Source organism: Poecilia reticulata, chromosome 21, assembly GCF_904066995.2.
Source record: "Poecilia reticulata chromosome 21, P_reticulata-male-v2, whole genome shotgun sequence".
In the NCBI taxonomy this organism is placed as follows: domain Eukaryota; kingdom Metazoa; phylum Chordata; class Actinopteri; order Cyprinodontiformes; family Poeciliidae; genus Poecilia; species Poecilia reticulata.
In genome coordinates, this window is record NC_088850.1 from 5,745,500 (window position 1) to 5,759,866 (window position 14,367).

A 14,367-nucleotide genomic window follows, 5' to 3' on the forward strand; every position below is an offset into this window, starting at 1 on the left:
CCAGTTTTAGGCCTCCAGTTTGACGCCTGATCAATAATCCAGCTCCCCGCCGAAGCTGTTTTATTACTTTAGCCACCCGGAAAATACAATTACCTGCTTTCTCAGAAGCTCCTGTTGTTGACAAACTTGTCAGCCCGGGCGCCAGAAGTCCCGCTGCGGGGTCAACAAAGTGGGAAGTAACGCGGGAGTTCCGCTCCGTTTGGTTCCGATCCGAACCGCACAAAGTCCGAGCGCGGAGTCGCTCCAAGCTGCCAGACTGGTCTGATTTAAGCACGCAAGTTCCAGCTCACAAGCTAACCAGCAGCTGCCTTCAGGGAAATAAATAACCAGAAGCTGGACGTGGTTTGACGCGCAGCTTCCGGTTGGGTCCTTCAAAATAAAGCATAGCAGGTCACATACGCACTATTTGTAAAATCTAAATAATTCAAATGAATTGACAAAGTGACAGATAGCTAAGTATTAGGGATATTGTAGATAAGAGAAAAGGGAAAGTACTTTTCTGTCATATTTTGAGATTAATCTCAGAAATTTGCTAGAAAAAAACAAAACAAGACTTTTCAAAATTTTAAAGTTTGAAAAGTTGCTAGAAAAAACTCAAATATTGGGATTAATCTAAAAAAAATTCTACAAAAGAACAAGAAAATTTCAAAGTTTAAAAAAAAATCAGAAAAAGGAAAGATGTTTCTGAGTTTGAAGTTGAAAAATTGCTAAAAAAAAGAGAAAAAAGTCAAACTTTTCCAAGTTTGAAAAGTTGAGCATTTTCTAGAAAAGAACTCAGAAATTTTGATATTTCTGAAATTTACTTGAAAAAACAAACAAGGGAATTTCCAAGTCTAAACAGTTGAAAATTTGCTAGAGAAAAATCTGAAATATTTATATTATTTTCAGAATTTCTTTTAGAAAATATACAAAGAAAATTTCCAGAGTTTGAAATGTTAAAGATTTGCTAGAAAATTTAAAAATTTTGAGATTAATATCCAAGTTTTTCTGGGGAAAAAAAAAAGAAAATGTCTGATTTTCAAAAATTGAAAATGTTCAACTTCTGGAAATTTTTTTGATTTTGAAGAGTTGAAAACTTTTGACTTTTGAAACTTTTGCATGTTTTTACTGAAATATTTTTTAGATTAATCTCAGTTTTTTCTAGAAAATGTTAAACTTTTCAAACTCAGAAATTCCTTTTTTATTTTAGAAAACGTGGGTTTTTTGGTAGAAAAAATCTACAATGACGTTGTTGTAGACAACTCTAATACTCTAATACTCTAAAAATAAACAATTACTGGAAAACATTCAAACAAAATTGCTGAAAACTAAGGAGAAAATTAGTAATTCATGCAGGAAATCCCAAATTTTACATAGAACTCTTTTTACTTTTATGATGTTGGCTGAAATTATGAACAATTCAGATGTTTTTTTTACCTAATCCAATTAAATGTCTGCTAGACGATGAGGAATTTCACATTTCAGCATCACAATGATTTGAAGATTGCCTCCAAATCGTCATGAGAAGGAAATAACTTTTGCCACAAACTGAATCTGACAGAAATGTAACAGAGTGAACAAGTCATTTTCTTACAATAAAATTGTTTTTTAGAAAAAGGAAAAGTGGCGCAAATCACCCAGTCAAGATGCAGAACGCTGACAGATTCCTCCCATTAAAGACTGAAAAGTGGTTTAAAAAGTTTTACTTCAAGGCCGTACACTCTTGAGTGCCTGTGTTATTGTCCCATTTCTATTTTTATTTTATCTGTTTCAGCTGAATTTCACAGCAGAGGTGAATTAAAAACTTTTTACATGAAGAGATGGTGGGAGGAAAAGGAGTGAAAAGAGATTTTTTTAAAAATCCACCAAAAGACGTAAAAGCTTTTTATAGCATCACCTCTTCTAACGAAAACCAATACAATCCTTTGTCTTATCTGCTGTAACAAATAAAAAAGCCAAATCTCTTTAATCTAATGGAAAATGCTCTCTCTCCCACTTCAGCAAAACATCCCAGAGCTTCATTTAAATGATTTTGCTCGTATATTTTGCATTTGAAGGACTTCAGGCATATAAGATTTTATTAAATTTATCTTGTTTTGTGATGTTTTTCTCTTTTTTTAGTGGTTCTAATCTTCTTCTGTACATTTCTTTTCACGTTGAGGCTGGGAACATTTCCTGAACATAAAATTAAGGGGCTTCCACATGAACCGGTGAGAACTTTGTTCTGCTCTGTTTGGTTCTGCTGGGGTTTAAAATGTGCAGCTTTTATTATGAAGGAAAGTTCAGAACTTCTTGTGAACTTGACGCTGCAGAGAAAGTCCCAAAAATCATAGGAGTAAACCACAACTCATCACCGCCCTGCACAACTTGTCCTCAGATTTCATCAGGTGACCTTTATCATGCGTGTCAAACTCGAGGCCCGTGGGCCAAATACGGCCCGCCGCAGCTTTTTATATGGCCCTCTAGATTCTAGACACTAAGTGTGATTAAATATGATGTTATCAATCAAATCAGTGCAGTTTTTATCTGTTTACTGCCAAATTATATCAATTAGTCCCTCCAGTTTCTTGAGAATTATTATGGAAATTCACGCAAAATCAACAATGTATTCTCAAAAATTGTCTAAAACTTTCTTACTTGAACTAAACAGCTGCATCAGTTTTAATTGATGTCAGGTTATGATCTATATAGCGAGGAATAAAAAGTTGCGTTTACCATCATAAATAAGTGCAAATATGGCAAATATTTCCAAATTTGTACCACAAACACTTTAATTTTTATCGGAAAAATGACAAAGAGAATCATGAAATCTTGGAGGGACTGAAAAGATGTTCAATAATATTATTTAATTAACTTTAAGGATTGATTGATATTTTATCAGTTTGTGAACAGGTTTTATCAATAAATTCTGACACAACCGGCCCTTTAAGAGCATTCATGGTCTGGATTTGGCCCAGAACCAAAATGAGTTTGACACCCTGCTTTATCACATTCACTGCAGACAGGAAAACCTTCACTGCAAGGTTAATATCACACAAATCAACATACACCCCTTCCAGCTTCAAGTAACAAAAAGCAATAGAAAACTGGAAGCATATAAACTGGAACTCCAGTTTATATGCAACCACCGTTTCCTGAAGTGGTTGCAGCTGAAAACAAGGTTGGTCCCTTCCTCACCTCAGCTGAGGACAGGCAGATAAAGCAGGACGTGTTTTAATCAAACTCAGCCTGCAGAGCAGCTGCAACTCTGCAGTTTAACTGCATACAGATAAAACCACCCTGTTAACGAAGAGAAGGAATTTTTACATTTGGCAAAAATTCAGAAAAACATTTGGCTAATGAAGGTATGCTTCAGTTTAGCGCTAAATGCCTGCACTCACGATGACGGAAACCTGAGCGCAACGTTTAGAGAGGAAACTGCTTGTTAACCTGCAGCCAAGTTTGAAAAGAGGAAAACAAACAATGACCCTCCTGCATTGTCTCATTATCAGACGAGCAATGATGCACAGATGTTGTTTGGCTGATGTGAAGAGCTAACGGAGGCCAACTGTAAACTGTTACTGTGACAAGAGCAGCAAAAAAGAGGGAAAATATGAGAAAACGGAGGGAGATCATCAGCTGATGGACTTTTATTGGGAAATATTGTATATTTTTAATGAAATTCAGAGCATTTTTTAAATCCAAGCTATCAACAACAATCTTACATTTATATGCCATTATTGCTTTTATTTTACTTCTCAAAACAATAATGTTATCGTTTATCAGAATAAGTTCTGGGTTAGTTTATCGTCCAGCAAAATGTGTTATCGTGACAGGCCTACTAACCAGTTTACGAGAATCCATCCATCCATCCATCCATTTTCTTGCACCCTTTTTCCCTCAGTGGGGTCGGGAGGGGTGCTGGTGCCCATCTCCAGCCAACGTTTCGGGCGAGAGGCGGGGTCACCCTGGACAGGTCGCAAAACAACTCTGAGTGTCTAAGAGCAGAACATGTTATTTGTCTGATAAAATTGTTTCCCCATTAAAATCAAATCTCTCAGTGGAGTCAACGACATATCTTCACCAGAGGTTCTGCAAAAAAAAAAAAAGTCATATTTGGTAAAACTAGCAACATAGAAAGTGTAATATATATATATATATATATATATATATATATATATATATATATATATATATATATATATTACACTTTCTATGTTTCTATATATATATATATATATATATATATATATATATATATATATATATATATATATAAATTTTTACAAAAATGTCTGAAAATATGTTTTCACTGTGTCATTAGCTGCGTTTCCATTACAAATCTTCCTCTATATTCCGCTATAGAGATGCGACAAAAAACACAATTTCGCACCTCCGGTGTTTCCATTAAGTAAGAAATGAAACTAAAATCCCACGTGAAAAATCTTGTTCTCGCGATAAGTCATTAAAAACATGTCAGTGACGGATGTAAATGTTTACCTGGGATTATATTTCTGATTCCGTGATGGCGCTCATCATCATCATCACCCATCAGAGGAGACGTTGGGTCTTATTCAGGCGTTGGCGCGACTTGACGTACGTAGCTACGTCACATGCGAGGCGTTTAGGTGGAAACGTCGTCGGCCATTTTACAGAAGAGCTGCGAACTTAAATGAACTGTGATGCTGTGAGAGAACTGCGAAGCCAGCTGAGTCCGAAAAAACAAAACAAAACCATCATTCTCCTAAAACTTCCTGTCGTCGTCTTCTTCGTCGTTTTTCTCCAATAACATCCGGGTTTTGATCACGTGACTCGTGTGATGAGAAAAGTGTTTCCATTGCAGTTTTTATTTCAATACGGCCAAAAATACGACCTCATCCTTGGATCAGAGGGGGGCAAAGTACCAAAAACATGTACCGAAGTGAGAGTAGTGATACTTCAACATATTTTTACTCAAGTAAAAGTAAAAAGTATTTGTTTAAAATAATTAAGAGTAAAAAAAAGTATTTGGTAAAAAGTGAGTAACTGATCAAATTATCATTTAATATTTAAAAATTACATCATCAGACGGATCAAAGTATAAAGTTCAGTGGAAGTTTTGGTATTTTAAGGACCAAAATTACAATAATTGATATAAGTAACAAAAAATAACACAGGGCAAAAGACTTTTTTTTAAAATCAGTTTCTTTCAATAAAAAAAAATTTAAAAGAAACGTATGAAACTTTGTGTCTGGTGAATTTTTGGTTAAATCACTGGGTAGAAAATCCAGAAATGTTACTCAAGTAAGAGTATAAATTCTTAAAATTATTCACGTAAAAGTAAAAAGTTCAGCATAGAAAAAAACTAAAGAAAAAAGAAAGAAAAAACTTACTCGATGTAACTAGTTACTCCCCATCTCTGCCTTTTTAATCAAAAAACATGATTTTTTTTTTTTCTGAATTGGTGCGTTTCCAATTTTATGGTTAATTGAAATCCAGCAACTCTATTTTGTATAAATAATTTTTCAAACAATACCATTCTTACGCTTTAAATGAGGTCTGCAGCATAAAATGTGGAAAAAGTGAAGTGAAGGCGTTTGAATTTTATCTGGTGACTATTAATGTTTCAGCTGCTGTTGCTGATTCAGCATTAATCTTGAAAGTTACTACCAAATACCTCCAGATGGAAATGAGTCAAATGTTCTAATTCATCAGCTCTGCTTATGAGCAAAAGAAGTGGTGAGAAAAAATTTATGTGAAAAACAAAATCTTCCTCCAGCCTGACAGGCAGACGTAACAGAGCTGATTTACTGCGGTCACTCTTGAGCCTGGAAAAGCTTTTCTTCAGATTTAAGACTCTCTCAGCACCTTTTCTCCCAGCACCGACGGAGACAGTGTGTGTGTGTGTGTGTAGGTGTGTGTGCGTGTGTGTGTGTGTGTGTGTAAAAGAGCACTAACACTTGCAATTTTCTCCTCAGATAAAAAAGAGGCTTTTCCTAGTCATGAAGTCCCACCACACATGCAGAGATAATCATTAAGAATTACGTTTCCCACCTCTCAAAATCCAATTTGGGTGATTACATGCGGCGGTCTTGAAGTCTGTCAGTTGCAGAAGCTCATTTGACATTACCTGGTAATGGATTACCGTCTTTACAGCCTGGCAGAGCCCAGATGAGCGCTCCGCAGGTTCAAAGGTGCAAATTGTGCCAGGAGATGCTGCAGGGCCTTCTTGAGTTTTTCATTCTGTTCGCGGGGCCCAAAGAGGCAATTTGGCCCCTGAAATTGGGCTTTTATCCACCAACTTTCAAGGAAGAACATAACTAATGAGCATCTTCAAATCCTGGTCCCAGACAGAAACACCGTCTTGTAAACATGCAAGTATGACAAAGTTTAGTTTTTACTTTAGTGCTTTAGAGGCATTCACTTCAAAAATACATTTAATCGATCAGACTTTGCTGAATTATTCAGAAAGTTGTTTGGTTTTTTTGGGCTGCAGTTCAAAAGTTGATTTATCCACTAGATAAAAAAATACCCCCACCCCATAAAACAACAATAAACTTAAAAAATAATGCAAAAAAGAATCTGGACCTGTCTTCCATATGTTTTGTTTGAATTTTTATTGGTTTTAAAGACTTTTTAAATCAGGTTCTGATGTATTTTAACTAGTTTTCACACTTAAAAATAAACATTTTAATGCAAATACGTTTTAACAGTTTAGCTACATGTTTTATTTCTCAGATATCTCAGAAGCTGTTTCCAAAAACACTAATATTCTTTCACTTAGTGAATTTCTGAATATTCACAATAAAATAAATAGGAAAAAAAAGTTGCTTTAAACGTATTTAATGCAATTATTGTGTATTTTCAGCACATCCCAGCATGTATGTGACCTTCAGTTGTTGTATATGTCAAATATAACATGAAATAAATTAGATTTTTGCCATTTGAAGCCTTGTGGCCGACCTGACCCCTTTGGGTCACCTAAACCTAAAGCTGCTTGTTTCGCCTTGGCTGCAGCTGCTGCCATCAAAGCTTTGCAATAAGAGGAAATAAATATTTTCCATCGTTGTGGAGGAATTTTGTGGTTCTAATTTCAGCCCCTTTGGAGGAAGTCGAGCATGAAAAGCTGTTTTTTTTCCCCACACATTCGGCCAAGCAGTATGGCGGCTCCAGTTGCCCTTACAGACTGTTTAACATCTCCGTCAGATTTAAGTTCCTCCAAGGCCTCGCTAAAACTTTTACTTACTTCAGGTCATTTTTCTGCTGCATCGCTCACCATCACCGTGTTTGATTACCGATTTGATGTTTATTATTGTCAAGAAAAATGCAATTGTGCACAATTGATCGTGATTTAACCAACAACTTTTTCCCTTAATACAATTACAACATGCATTTACTCATGTTATATTTGTCCGATATTCATATTTTGGATAATATGAAGCATTAATGTTTGAACAAAAACGCAAAAACAGGAAATTTGCAGACATGAAAATTTAATTATATACAACTGTAAACAGATGTATTAAAATACACAGTTAAAAATGTTTCTAATACACAAATAGCCTGAAACAAACTCCAGAAGACACTGAATAGTAAGAAATAGGTGAAAGATGGTTCTATAAAGGGATCTGAATAGAAAAGCATGCCACACTTTTCAGATCTTCATTTGTAAAGAAACAAAAAAGGGGGAAAAAGTCACAAAAATCCAATCTCACTGTTATTCCACTTTCCAGTTATACATATTTTAAGTACATTTATGACTAAAAGTTTTTACCTCCGAGACTATTACTGTTTCCTGAAAAACGTTTTGTTTCATTTCTAAGTCTCTGAAGCAGCTGCATAATGAAGAATAATAAAGAAAAGAAAAAAGCTGTAAGTCTTGGTAATAAACATATTCTTTATTTCAGGTAATCTGAATTAATTTAAAGAACAACAAGCTAAAGGATAAACTTATCTGTTTCAGGAGCAAAACTCAGCAGATCTGACTGGTACATCTTTTTATTTTTATTTTATTTTGTGTCAACTGATAAATAAAAGCCACATAAACAATAAAAGTCTAAATATATACATATTTATTTTTCCAAAAATTAAATTTAATGGACGTAGTTCCTGAGATATTTAAATTTCTGTCCAAGCAACGACTTGCGTAAATACAGTTTTATGTTTGGATTAATGTGATGGACAGGCATATTTTTTAAAAAATGTGTTTTTTGGGGCGGAAACAGCTGGCACACAGAAAGAAGAAGTCCTTTGTGCCCTGGGAGAGATGGATTTATCAGTAAGAGGAACACAGAAGGTTACGCTGCCTTCACAGCGTGTAACCCCAAAGAGATGACCTCCAGTTCACAGCTGACCCCTGACCTCCCTTTATGCTCACATTGTAATGTAAACACCTAAAGTTTCTGCCCGACGTCAAAACTTCTTCCGATCCAGGATCAATTCTCCCAAAGAAAAAGGAATTTTGAGAGCTGAGCTGTTGAAGTCTCCCCGTCGAAACGCCGCGCGTCAATAATCTTCAAGAGAGCCGAGAACCAAAACAGGAAATCAAAAGCGCTCGGCCTCCAGGCTGCTGGGGTCAGAGGCTCACGCTGACCTGTGGGCTGCGGGACGGGCCAGGCATCACATGCTGGCAGCTTTGTAGAAGTGAGAGTGGGAAGTTGTTGCTCTTATTGTGGCAACCTGGCTCTGGAGGTGACACTGAGGGCACCGCTTTGCATTCTGGGTAGCCAACGCTTGGCACTGATGGAGAGTAAACAGGCACATCCACAGAGCTGGGCTGTAACTAGTTACATCTTTTAATGTACTTTTAGGATGCTGTACTTTTTGTTTTTACTTGAGGAATTTTATTATAAAGTATTTCTACTCCAGTAAAATGTCTGGATTTCCTCCCCACTGAATGAAAAACAAATTCAAACACACACCTGCAGTTTTTATTAAAGTTTCATACGTTTTTTATCGAAAGAAACTGATTTGGAAAATAAATTATTTGCTGCTTATAAATTATTGTCATTTTTGTCCTTAAAATACCAAAATTTCCACTTGACTTTATAATTTCATCCATTTGATGATGTAATTTTTAATATAAAATGATTTATAATCTGATCAGTTACTCACTACTTGTGTAAACTTTAAACCAAATACTTTTACTTAAGTAAAAATATGTTGTAGTAGTGCTACGTTTAGGAACTCTGCAGGTATAAAATTAAGATAAATGCAAAAACTTTAATCAATTGGAATGCACCTGATATATTTTTAATTCATGTTTATTTGTACAGCAGATTCCAGCAGTTCAAAGTGCTTCACATCACACAGTCACCAAGGATTTGATGTTATTTAAAAAATGGTTTAGAAGATGAAAACGTGTTTGCATCAACCAGATCTGAGGTCAAAAGGTCACCCAGAATAATTGAGAAGTGCAGGACGTTTTACGTTTTTACAAGTATTTTAGATTTTGAACTGCAGCTGATCAAACCAGAGTTAATTGGAAGATGGATAAAGTCTGGCTGAAACTCAAGATTTCAGCCAGAGGTTCATTTTCCAGCTGAGCCACAATAGTTTGATTTAAATCCAGTGAAAATCCAGACCTAAATCTAATTAAGAATCTGTGAAAAATAACCTCCACCGATGGTCTTTATGGTACCTGATTGAGCCGCAGCTCTTTTACTTCGACGAAAGCCTTCGAGTCTCAAATCGGGTTAAGATGTAAAATATGGAAATGATTGAAAGGATTGAAATATTCCACAAAAACATTTTTCTCTTGCTGAATGTAAATCTGAAAAAGAAAATGTGTAAATCTGCCAAATCAAATGAGTGTCTAGTTAGCAGACGTCTGCAGAGTTGAATGACTGAAGACTGATGAGGGAATTCAGGCATTTCCCGAGAACCGGGTATAAATTTAGTGATTGATGAAAAGCAACTTCACCAGATGAGCAACAGCTAAAAAATCTGCAAGGTTCAGTTTATGTTTTAAAAAAAAAAACTAAATAAGAAACGGATCCTCATGATCCTGCCATTATTAAATTGCTTGTTTATTTTAAATTTTCTACAAATTAACCTGTCGTCATGCCTCATCCTGGACTGACTCACCTGTGGGACTTCATGACAAACGATCTGGGAAAAAATGTAACTGGAGTTTCCCTGGTTTCCCTCCCTGATCCATCAACCTTCAAGATCTCAGATAAATGGATTTTTGCTTCAACATAAATACGTCTAATTTTCTTTAAACCAGAAATTATCAGGATTTAGAAACCCTTCTGCAAGCTTCTTTTGGCTTTCCTTTGCATGGAAGAGGATTAGAGACACTGAAGAAAAAATTCTTACTTTAATTTCAGAATTCTGAGATTAAAGTCAGAATTCTGAGAATAGGGTCAGAATTCTGAGAATAAAGTCAGAATTCTGAGAATAAAGTCAGAATTCTGAGAATTAAAGTCAGAATTCTGAGAATAAAGTCAGAATTCTGAGAATAAAGTCAGAATTCTGAGAATAAAGTCAGAATTCTGAGAATAAAGTCAGAATTCTGAGAATAAAGTCAGAATTCTGAGAATAAAGTCAGAATTCTGAGAATAAAGTCAGAATTCTGAGAATAAAGTCAGAATTCTGAGAATAAAGTCAGAATTCTGAGAATAAAGTCAGAATTCTGAGAATTAAAGTCAGAATTCTGAGAATAAAGTCAGAATTCTGAGAATAAAGTCAGAATTCTGAGAATAAAGTCAGAATTCTGAGAATAAAGTCAGAATTCTGAGAATAAAGTCAGAATTCTGAGAATAAAGTCAGAATTCTGAGAATAAAGTCAGAATTCTGAGAATAAAGTCAGAATTCTGAGAATTAAAGTCAGAATTCTGAGAATAAAGTCAGAATTCTGAGAATAAAGTCAGAATTCTGAGAATTAAAGTCAGAATTCTGAGAATAAAGTCAGAATTCTGAGAATAAAGTCAGAATTCTGAGAATAAAGTCAGAATTCTGAAAATTAAAGTCAGAATTCTGAGAATAAAGTCAGAATTCTGAGAATTAAAGTCAGAATTCTGAGAATAAAGTCAGAATTCTGAGAATAAAGTCAGAATTCTCAGAATAAAGTCAGAATTCTGAGAATAAAGTCAGAATTCTGAGAATTAAAGTCAGAATTCTGAGAATAAAGTCAGAATTCTGAGAATAAAGTCAGAATTCTGAGAATAAAGTCAGAATTCTGAAAATTAAAGTCAGAATTCTGAGAATAAAGTCAGAATTCTGAGAATTAAAGTCAGAATTCTGAGAATAAAGTCAGAATTCTGAGAATTAAAGTCAGAATTCTGAGAATAAAGTCAGAATTCTGAGAATTAAAGTCAGAATTCTGAGAATAAAGTCAGAATTCTGAGAATTAAAGTCAGAATTCTGAGAATAAAGTCAGAATTCTCAGAATAAAGTCAGAATCATCTTCTAATCTCAAGAAGCAAAGTGTTTTCTAAAGAGAACCATGTGGACATTAATTTATCATGAAAACTATCAGTAAATTAACTCGTTATCTTGAAAAAAAAAAAGTAAAATTGGAAATAAATCTCCAGAAAACTATTGGGAAATAAACGATGTTTACTTGAGATAATGAGCTAATTTCACATTTTCCAGCGAAAAAAGGAAATTAACTTGTTACCTCAAGAAATCTAAACTAAATTAACTCGCTAATTTCCTGTTTTCTCAGACAGAAATTTAGCTCAGTCTTGGGAAAAGTATACTCTGAGAACATCAACTCTTGGCTTCCATATTTTACTCATGATGTTAATGTCAAAGCTTAAGATGTAAGAAGTGAAGCACTGATTTCAGGTAAAGCTTCTGCACCAGCAGAATGTCAGAATAAATCTGAAACCAGAAGAGGAGAAGCAGAATGGCAGCAATCAGACTGCTTCAGTCTGATGCTGCTTTATTCTGCAAAGTGAAAAAATAGAGAGGAAAATATACAAGATGCACATGAGAATAAAGGTACTTCAGAGCCACTGAATATTTATGTGGCACGAGCAGACAGGTGCACAGTAGCAGACAAAAACATCAGAGTGAGAACTCTTGGCCTGCAACCTATCTTTGTCCTTCATTTGAATGGATTTATTTCACAGGCCCAGAGAGCGACTCCTGATGACAATGAATAAATAAAATCCACATTTCCTCCAAATATTTCTCAGACGCTCCTCGTCTGCTGCCACTAAAAGTTTAAAACAAATGTTGAAAGAACCAATTCTTTAGCTGCTCAGATGTCATGGGGAGATGTTGTTGTCATCGAAAGAAAAGCACACAGATGAGAGTGTTTTATTACTATTTCAAATAATTAGTCAGTGAACTTTAAAGAACAACGTTGGTCAGGGTGTCAAACTCGTTTTGGGCCTAATCCAGATTATGAACGCTCTTAAAGGGCCGGTTGTGCCAGAATGTATTGATAAAACCTGATCACAAACTGTTAAAATATCAATGAATCCTTAAAATTAAGTAATATTATCGAACATCTTTCCAGTTCCTCCAGGTTTTCGTGATTCTTTTTGTGATTTTTCCAATAAAAATCAAAGTGTTTGTGGTTCTAATTTGGAAATTTTTGCGCTTTTTTATGACGGTAAATGTGACTTTTTATTCCTCGCTGTATAGATCATGGACTATAATCTGACATCAATTAAAGCCGAGGCAGCTGTTTAGTACAAGAAAGAACAATTTTCCACAATAATTCTCAAGAAACTGGTGGGACTGATTGATATAATTTGGCAGTAAACAGATAAAAACTGCATTGATTTGAACAATAACATGATATTCAATCACACTTAGTGTCTAGTCTAGAATCTACAGGCCACATAAAAAGCTGCGGCGGGCCGGATTTGGCCCACGGACCTTCAGTTTGACACACGTTGATGATTTGTGGATTCTCTACAGCCTTTAAAATGTCTTGAGATTTTTTCTTTCAAGAGAAAGGCAGGATTGTTGGAAAGGTTGGATTGCAACATGATTACTTTAATACAGGAAGCACTACGATCAGAGCGCGACGGTAAAATAGTTTCCTGGCCAAAACGGGAGACTCAACAGGTATGTTTCAAAATAAAAGCACCTCTGTTTGAATCACACTTTCAGTTGCTTTCAATTGTCTGTAAAACTTTAAAACTTTGTGTTTATGTATTTTGAATATAGGAAAATAAATTAATATTTTGTGTTGACCCATGGAAATATGTTCTTTTCCCTAAGTTGCTGAAAAACTGTTACCAGTGACTTCTGGGTCACACAGGGACAAGTCCAGAGGACGGACTTAAGCTCAAACGTAGATGTATAAATATTACGCTGAGGCGTTTGCATATGATTCTGTTTCAGGTGGTCGAGCTGGACCACCGGACCTCCTGATGGAGAGCAGATCGACCCGGTCAGGAGGACGGCAAACATCTGGGGATGCTCAGCATCACTTCTTGTCCTGTGCCGAGAGCGGTGCCTCCTCCTCCTCCTCCTCCTCCTCTTCATGAAAGAACTGTTCGTCTCAAACATACTTCCTCAACCAAGACTTCAAGTCAACATGGAGAACTGGATCAGAACTTCCAGGGATTCCTCCAGGAAACCTGCCGAGCCCAGCGGTGAGGTCATAAGGTCATCCATCAGCGGCTCGCTGTGGGTTTGGGTTTAAAACTGTACAGTAAAAAGTCGGAGGATCAGGCATCATGATTCAGAAATAACAGATTGTGAAGGAACTGGTTCATAACCCTCACAGCCAGTTCAGCACCTCAACCATAAAATACAACTAAATAAAATCAACACTGCCCCAAATATTTAGGTTAAAAAGTAAAGTTAATGTGTCATAATGTGAAGACATCAGTGGCGTCAGTGGAAAGACGATAACATGCCAGGCGTCCACAGATTAATTACACAGATCCGTGGCTGAACGCCGTTATTTCTGTTAATTATGATCATTTTACGCCTGCTGTTAGCAAAAAACTGTTATTTTCAGAAAATGTTTTTAATCTGACTAATGAGCCTTAATGAAAAATATATTCTAATTCACTGAATGTGACTGTAAAAGTGCAGAAGAGGTTTACTGGCTCTTTGGGTAATTTATCTGTTTCTATTTTGCTTTATTGTTAATTGATGCCATTGTTTTTTGGGGGAAAATGTGTAAAAGTAAAATCTCAGTTAAAAAAAATCCCTTGCTCTTGTTGTTTTTAGTCTACTGTACAGCCCTCCCTGTTTTCTCCCACAAAGCAACACAACAGTGATGTTTTTCCACCAACTTGTGGAAAAGCATCAAAGCTTTGGATCCGTTTTACGCCGTATAAATTTGCAGCTGTATGGAAATATTTTGAACCGGTCACCCTGCCCCGTGTAAAATGAAGCTTTCTAAAGTTTTACTTTTTTTTTATTTTCGGTTATAGTTGCTGCTCTTATGTTTTGGCACTAAAAATAATTAGGCAAGAACAGTAAAATTTAAGCATTGCATTTAAATAATCT

At 35.6% G+C, this 14,367-nt stretch overlaps 1 protein-coding gene across 2 annotated transcripts in view; it reads right to left on the reverse strand.

Moving 5' to 3' along the window:
* esr2a (estrogen receptor 2a) overlaps window positions 1-357 on the reverse strand; it is a 28,914-nt gene extending 28,557 nt beyond the window's left edge. The window contains exon 1 of one of the 2 annotated variants that reach the window (XM_017302316.2): window positions 94-357. The gene's annotated coding sequence lies outside the window, so the exon portion shown is untranslated. The remainder of the gene's footprint in view (window positions 1-93) is intronic. The other variant, XM_081602443.1, reaches the window with a different exon arrangement.
* Window positions 358-14,367: the final 14,010 nt, after the last annotated feature.